Source organism: Pteropus alecto, unplaced genomic scaffold, assembly GCF_000325575.1.
Source record: "Pteropus alecto unplaced genomic scaffold, ASM32557v1 scaffold71, whole genome shotgun sequence".
Lineage (NCBI taxonomy): Eukaryota > Metazoa > Chordata > Mammalia > Chiroptera > Pteropodidae > Pteropus > Pteropus alecto.
The window spans coordinates 19,272,797-19,281,763 of NW_006433024.1; positions in this window are offsets into that span (position 1 = coordinate 19,272,797).

The window sequence follows — 8,967 nt, forward strand, 5'->3', positions numbered from 1 at the left end:
TCTTCTAGAAATCAACAAGACAAGACCAGCCACCCATTTTAAAAAGGTCAAAGAATATGAAGACTCTACAGAAAAGGAAACGTAAATTGTTCCAGGACATCTAAAAAGAATCTCAGTCTCACTAATAATAATAGAAAAGCGAACGGTAAACCATTCAGAAGTTTGATAACGTCCTCTGTTTGAGAAACTGTGGAGAAACTGGCAATGTCATATGTTGCTAGTAGGGGTGTAAATTGATACACAATATTTGACAATATCTATCAACATTACAAATTCACATTCCCTTTGACCCAGCACTCTCACGCCTGAGACTGTATCCTACAGACATACAGTGCTTGGACAGGCTATCACTATAGTTCCGTCATGCTTTTTGTTATAGCAAAAATTGGAAATAATCCAAATGTCCATCACTTGGGGACAGGTAAATAAGTTAGGGTACAGTCATACAATGGGTAGCTATGCAGCAATTAAAAAAAAGGATGAGGAAGTTCTCTATGTACTAATGAGAAGATCTCCAAAACAGATAAAGGGGAGGGAGGATATAGAACAGTGTGTATAATATGATCCTTTTCAGTTAAAAAAAAAAAAGAGAGAGAGAGAGAGAAATATATATCATTACACACACATCCATAGAAGGATGCACAAGAAAATAATAAAATTATTCATCTGTTGCTCGAAGGGTGGAAATTTGGTGGTTAGCATATAGAATATAGAGATGAGAGGATAACTTTTCATTGTATTCCATTTTTATTTTTTTGAGTCACATGATGCATTATCGATTCAAGAATTTTTTCTTTACGAAAAGCCCCTCTACCTAGATATTAAGGGTTCTAGACTTCTTCCCAAATTGCTGGGTAGAGAGGATTCCACTCCTGCTGACTGCCTCTCCCTCACTTTCCCTCCCCAGTCCCTGCCAGATTTTCCTAAGGCTTTGGGTCCCAGTAAATGGTGGCTGTCATCCCAACTCCTACCTTATAAACATAGACTATGAAGTCAGACTAAGTCACTATGTGACCTTGGGCAAGTGACTTCACCTCTCTGAGCCTCAGGAAAACCATAATCATGGTATCTGCCTCCAAGGATTGTGGTGAGGTTTACATGAGAAAATGCATAAGAAGTGTTTAGCGTAGATCCTGGGACGTAATAAATGTTATCATATAAATGTATCAGACTTACACTTCGTATTCTTTGCCAATATTTTTATTGGACTGTTGGTCTTTGTTTTATTGATTTATAGGAGCTCTTTATAGATTCAGAAGATTGAGATTGTCACTGCAAACTGGCAGAGCACTGAAGGGCAGGCAACTGGGCCACGGTAAATGGCAGTTTGTGAAAATCATTATTTCTATGATTATTTCTCCTCCAGGCCATGCATGCTGGCATCTGAAGGCATCCCACACTGGAGAGCCCGGGCTTATCTGGACAGTCTCAAGGAATGGAGTCCTTTTCATTGGCTCTGTGTTACTGTGCCTCTCTGCCAGAGTCCCCTGGGTTGTCAGAGACTGTCATTCTCTACTTTAGCTCTCAGAATAATAACACTCCCTTCCATTCTAGATGAGATTCATTCTTTGTGCCTTCCCCAGGGGTCCCCAGGTTTGTGCCGGCCCCTGTAAGGAATCAATTCACTAACGGGCAGGTGTAGGTCCTATACTGGGAACCCCTAAGTCTCCATCGAAGGTCTCCCTAGGGGAGATAGATGCTGGGTGGACAGATCCAAAGGGGTACAGCAAGGGGTTGGACCACAAAATTCACACCATTGGGGCCCCTCATTCTGATCTTTAAATCCTTTCTTGCCATAGAGATGAGGACAAATGTGGCTCCCCTGAGCCCTCATCCATTCGTTTTCTCCAGGGAATCGGTCTGCCCTTCAGTTCTGGAAGCTCCAGAAATGTTCCTTGGAGCATCTGGAATATATATTTACTTTAACTGGTGATTGCCGAGGCCAGCTCTGCTGCCTTTCTGTTTATTCGGCTTAGACCCAGGGGCTAGGGCTGCTCCTTGAGGATGGGGGAGGCTCAGGGTCCCCAGAGTCCCCTCTTCATGCATGACATAGGATGGGAGCCTCCACCTGGATCTGCTCTTCAAGGAGGGGCGTCTGGATGAGGGCAGGTGAGAGTTAAAGGCTTAGTCCCCAAAGGCCCCAGGCTCCTCCTCGCTCCTCAGAAAGGCCCCCGATTACTGTACAACATGCCCAGTCCTAGAGTCTGGTGTAGTGGAAAGATTAGGTCAAACAGTCCCAAGATCAAATTCCCAATTCTCTTGCCTCATAGTTGTGTGACCTTGGACAAATCACATAACCTCTCTGAGCCTTATAAAAGTAAAAATATTTTTGTATTTACACCTCGTCTCACTTTAGGGTGTATTAAAGGTATTAGAGAAACCTTACAGACAATAGAATCAGATGGTGTTTAATAGAGGAAAAAGTATATGGAAAAAGGACATAAACACCTAACATGAAGCCGGGGATGCAGTTAATTTGTGAAATGCATCCCCATGAGATCCTGTTGCAAGAGGTGGTCCCCAGTAAATTCAACTCTGAGCTTCCTGACAGGTCAAGTAAAGAAGGAAATGCAGTGAGCTACAAAATCCAGAGCACCCATTAGATTAAAAATAGACCCAACACTCAGAAGTAACCAGCTTTTCTGGGACCTGAAGTCAAACATTTCTCCCCTGGACCTTCCAAAAGGGGCAAGTTGAGAAGGAGACAATGTGTGTGTGGTGAGGATGACACTATCTCCCGGGGCCTTTGTGTATTTGAAATAAAGTAAAATGCCTAACCGTGACTCTCAGAGTGGTCAGCACATGGTAGGGACATAATAGGTGCCTACGCCCTTTCTTCCTCCTACTCTGTCCTACGTCTTCTCTTAGGTATGGAGTATGTGAGGTCTGCCATGTGTGCGAGCAGTCAGCTTTTCAATCATTCAGCAAATACTTATTAAACATCTACGGACCAGGTCCTGGGTGAGGCAAACATAGGAATCACCCTAAACCTAGTTAGTATCTTCCCTGCCGTCCCCCAATCTTCAGCTTCAGAAGCCCTCTCCCACCCCTGCCACCCACCCTTCTGGGTCTCAGGGCTCTGCCTTCTCCCCAGCAGGCCTATAAACCCCAGGGAATCCTGCTCCTGTGGCTTCTCTCTCATTTCCCATAACTTCAGGCTGCTCCCTCCGACCACCACATTCATGGAGCTTAGCCACGTGCAAAAGCACAATTAATATTCTGCTCAGTCTCCCCCAGTCCTGCTGCCTATTGGAAGAAGATGGAAACCAGATTTGCAGCCGCACGCGCTGGCGTGGACGTGCACGGAGGGGTGGGCGCGCTCCCAGCAGAGAGCTGGCATGTTCTTCTCCAGAGGCTCTCACACGTGCACGAATGACGGAAGCCCCGCATGCAAGCCCACACCTCCAGACACAGGATCGCCCACCCTAATGGTGTGTGCACGCACCGTTGCACCATCGAAGGCTGCATGCTCAGCTCCTGGCCAATAGATGACCAGAGAACACATGCACACCTCACACACAAGACCCACATTTGCTTTCTGGGCAGAGAGGGATAATCGTCGTGGTTCAGTGCTGCTAGGATGGAATTTGAGAGACGATCCTGTCCAAAACCTTCATTTTACTGGGAAGAATCTGAGGCCCTGGCTTAACTTTGACTGTTATCAGTCCCCACTGGAACTGAACTGTGCCTGGTTACATTTTAGCAAAGCCTTGGATTTAAAAACCTGAGGCTGCCTCTCGGCTTCCAGGTGAGGAGCTACTTCGGCTGCACCAGATTGGAGGTTGGGTAAACTGAGGCACAGGAAGTGGGACTGGGGAAAGACTTGACAAATCAGTAGATCACAGGCAGAGTTAAGCCTCTGACTTTCCATTCCCCCGCCCTTCCTCTTAGTCCCATATTTCGAGCTCTGCCAGCCCTGGTAAGGCAGGATTTTCAGAATAGTGTCCCCAACATCGTGAGGACTCACAGAGGCAAGAGGAAAGGCTGGCTTTGTTGATTTGTCTACCTTGACTTTACACATAGAGAGCCAGGGGGAGGGAAGGCTGTATGCCTGAGTATATGTCTTCGGGGTTGGAGTCAGCAGCTTAGGCTATAGAGGCATCTAGAAGCAGTGTTGGCACAGGTGGTTTGAGGTAGAAGAAAGAAGGGTGAGTTCAGAGCAGGACTGAGAGCAAAGCAGGAAGCGGGTGGAGCTGCTCCCCAGGCGGCCGGCAGACAGAGGGCCAAGGGGCGGGCCTGCCTCCAGTCCAAGGATGGGACAGCAGAGCAGAAATTCAGGGAAAGAGAAGCTAAAATAATTACCAAGAAAAGGAGCTGGAAGGGAAGCAAGTGTTTTCTTAGTTCTTAAGGAACTTCAGTCTTCAGAGAATTTAAAAGGGAAAAAAAAAATCTATCTTTAAAGCCCTTCTTCAAGGCAAGGTGGCTGGTGATTCACTAGCTGCTGAGGAAGGCCTTGGAAGGCCCGCCCCTCGGCTCCTGCTTCTCCCTGGTGAGCGAACCAAGTTCATCTGGGGTGAGTGGAAAGGACTCAGGATGAGGAGACTAGAGACCCAGATTTCAGTGTTATCTCTGCCCCGTAGAAGCTGGGCAAGCTAAGGCAAGCCTCCTATGGCCCTAGGCCTCAGTTTCCTGTGAGATAAAGGAGTGGTAAGTCATAAAAACTCTCTGAGCCTTGCTTTTCTCATCTGCATATTGGGGACCACCAATAATATTATTGGTGTGTATGAGGGTGGGGGCCTTGGCTGGGGACTGCCACACTTTGACACCCCTGGATAGTCACTGCCTTTCATACACACCAATAATATCACATTTCATTGAATCTAATATGTCATCAATTGTGTGATACACAGTTATTTAATGTACATTAAGAAGGAAAGAACATTGTCCATTCAACTATAACATACCATTGATTATAAGACATATTCTGATTTCAGAGATGTTAAAATGTGCATCTCAGAATCGGTGAATATGATACTTATCTCACAAGCTTCTTCCAATAATTAAACAAGATAATATAAATAAAGTATTTAGTGCCTGGCACAAAGCAAGTACTCAATAAATGTCAGGCATTTTTATGGTTCAGGGTGGAGCAGGGAAGAAACCATAGGCCAAGGTGTTGGAGAAGTGTGAGAGCCAGGGTCTGAAGCCTACCCCAACCCTCCTGTTAGGGTGCCACCCCAGGGACTTTGCATCTAGCCCCAGCGGGGGGCACAGGGAGAGCAGCCATGCAGCTCAATTTAGGGAGCCACAAGAGAACAAAAGGCTCCATCTGTGCCCCGGAAGTCAGCCTAATCTCCAGGATGAATATGTTTTCACTTCTCAGAAGTTCCTGTTAGAGTGTGCCAAAGCCTTTTTCCCTTTACAAGCCAGGCAAACAAGGCAGGTTTACTTTGGATGACCTTCTCATCACCATCAGGGCCTGCCTGCTGAATGTAAACACCCACCCATGCACCCTCCTGGAGGCTCCAGGCGGGAGCCTGGAAAATGAGAGTGCCAGGCCTCCTAAGGAGCCACCCCCTCCCTGCCAGTCCTTGTCCTGGTAAAGGCACATTTGGAAGGCCCTTGAAGAGGACAGGACTGCACAGGTCATTAACCCCTCTCTCATTTTATAGATGTGACAGTTGAGGCCCAGAGAAAGGCAGTGACTATCCAGGGATGTCAAAGCGTGGCAGTCCCAGCCAAGTCCCCAAGTCCCACTCTCTCTCTCTCTCTCTCTCTCTCTCTCTCTCTCTCTCTCTCTCTCTCACACACACACACACACACGCACGCACGCATGTGCACGCCCACAACTCATCCACCATCCCTGCTCACAGCTCAACCTGGCAGGAGACTCTCTCTCCACCTGACCTTCAGCGTCTGGGACAGGCAGGAAACCTATCTGTGTCTGTTCTCTCCTGTGCGTCACTGCCTGGATTGGGATGTCTATGCATTTCACTTCACAGCTGGAGCAGCTGCCGGAGAGCAACATCCAGATGTTCCTGAGTCCGTAACAGGAGGGGCCACAGTCTGTGCTTTTCTTGACCTAGAGCCCTTGGGGGTGTTTGCAGAACCAATCTTGGCCTCTTTCTCTTGCCCTTCAGGAATAGAGAAGGGGCCTGAAAGGGGCTGGGTTGTGGGACCAGGCTCAGGATGGCAGGAGGGAGCAGACCCTCCCTGTTGAGTCAGAAGCCACACCTAAGTTCAGCTGTCTAATTTCCTCTCCCGGTAGAGATGATATAGGAGGGATGTGCTACTAAGAAGACTTCAGGTGGGCCCTCTAATCTGAACTGGCGCAATTCTTTTCAGTACTTAAATAGAATAGAGCCTCGAACCTCGGTATGACCATAACTATGGGGTTTGTGCAGAGCATTGGGGTTTTACATTCAACATCTCCTTCTCATGCCCCTCCTAGTCTTTCTCGCTCTCTCCTCCTTTCTGTTCTCTCTACCTAGAATGCTTTTCCCAGTGATTCCAATTCATGATTCAGGTCTTAGCTCATATGTCACGTCTTCAGAGAGGACTTCCTTACCCACTCAGTCATGTTACACGATTCTATTTCCTTCATAGTCCTTACCACTATCTGAAATCATCTTAATTTTTTTTTTTTTTTTTTTACCAAGGCTCTCTTCATTCACTCTGGAACATACCTTCTTAATCACCCCTGTGTCTCCAGTGTCTGGTGCTCAGTAATACCTGGTGCTAGGGACATAGATGTTCAATAATACTCGTAGAATACGTGAATAAATTCTCTGTCATTCTCATCTTTGCTGGACTTTGCCATACCGTCATCCCAGAAAACCAATGACCACGCTCCTACTCCATGCCGGGCTCTACACTGCCCACTTCCTCTTCCCTCCTCCTCCCCACCCCTTCGCCCTCAGGATTTTTCTTGGAAGATCCTGCCTCTCAGACTCCACAGGAGGTGCTGGAACCAGAATGTCTCCCCAGGATTATTTTCAATGGTTTCCTGGGGTGTTCACCTGGGTATGAATCAGGAAAGAGAGGACACTCTAATCCTATTTATCTAAAACTGTATAATCTTCCCCAATCACTTAAATGGTGCCTGTGTCTCTAATTACAGAGCAGGCTGGGAGGAACACAGGCACAATTTCTAGCCAACCTCAGGCAGACGGGCACTTTTGTTCCTTCTGGGGCCTTGTAGGGACTCCGGCTCAGGAGCCAGGACTCCAGACACCTGCTGACACAAGCTCACCCACCACAGACTGGTTTGTTCACCCAGCCAGAGACCACTACCCTTCCCAGAAAAGGATCAGCCACCTTCTCAGTGTTCAAATGTCCCCCGGTTGACCAGATGGGACACATTTCAGAAAAACACCCATGATCTCAGCACCCTAATTCTATCCACCACTGTTTTTAGAGTGAACTGATTCCTTTTAGGCCCAGCCTAACTTCTCAGAGTTGCATTGCTGGTAAACTGGTCTCCGGAGCCTGGGCTCCATTCCCAACTTCTCAGGAACAAACTCTCCAGGAGGCCTGGGAACTAACAGTCATGTGACGGCCTGGAGCGTCCGAACTTCAGTCTCCAGAACTATGTCAACTGGGTCAGGAGATGGGGGAAAGCCACATACCTGCTTGCCCGCCCACCGCAGGCAAGCAAACAGTTGCTATCTCAGCCTCACTGTGTGCCTTTCTCCCCTCTTGGCACTGAGACAGCTATTTCAGTGACATCTCTGGCTTAGCTGCAATGACATCTCTGCTCCTTAAAGGCCTTTTGGCTCCTGAGCTAATTAAAAGCCCCAGACAGAAAGGATACACTTAATCCTATTAATGACTTCTGACCAGGAAACAGTGTGCCCAGCCCTCTGAGGGAGTGCCTTTCTGAACCATTTCCATTTGTTCAGGTGCCTGATGATTGTTTATCAGCCCTTTCAAAAGATTAAGCTGTAATCTGGAGCAGGCCACTTAGGTAATGGATCAGGGGGCCTGGGAGTGTCCCATGACCATGGAGCATGTAGCCAACCAGCATCTTGGCTCACGCACTCTCCAAGGCCACTGTTCTCCAACTTCTTGCTCTTAAGAGCCATTGGGGGACTTGATAATTGATGAGAAGAGGGGGTGGGTCCTTGCCTCATCTCTGCTGTTCACCTGCCCCTTTCACACACAGGAAAGATGGATACAGTCCTAGCTCTGCGGGATCCTTGAGTCCAATTAGGGTCATAGAACCATGAGCGAACAATGACAATAGCACATTAGACTCACCCCAATGGAGATAAGCACACCGTGGTCTGTGAGTGTATAGTGGTGATAACTGCTTCAACCTGGGGGCCAAAGAAGGCTTCCTGGTGGAGGAGACATGTGAAAATCTCCCCATTGAGAGGTCCGCTGGGGGGCCTGTGAGATGGAATTCTCTGACTTTGGATTTGGTTCTAGTACAAAGCTGGAAGAACGGAAATAACTCAGCTCCCTCATGAACTTATGGGAGAGTGGTTGGCAAAGCCTTACCAAGATGTGGAGATTCCAGCAACACAATTATTGGCTCCAGGACGAATTTGCTTCAAGCCCATATCTTGAGTACGCAGAGAACAGAGATTGGCAAAGACTAGCTTGTCCCTTTAAAAGAGGAGGGACAATTCTTCGGGCCACTCCCTCTTCTCATTAATATGAAATTATTGTGAATATTGATGTGGGGGCGTGGCGCCCCGGCCAGCTGGGCTAACCGGCCAGGGGTTCCCAGTTTCACAGAGAGAAAAGTGACAGAAGCCGAGCAGAGGGAGACGCAGAGAGAGCAGAGCGTCCGGCCGCCACCCATTCTCGGGGGAGCGCTCAGCTCCCCCACCCCGGGCTCCCACCCTGTCTGGGGGGCTCCTCAAGCCCTCAGCCCCACTCCCGGGCTCCCCATGGAAGCCAGCTGTGCCCCCGGAGGAGCCGGAGGAAGAGGAGTCGGCTAAATGCCCGCGGTGCTCCCGGGGCTCCTGAGCCCAGCTCGCTGCGCGCCGCTGCCCTAAGGCCCCCGCACCCCCTGCACCC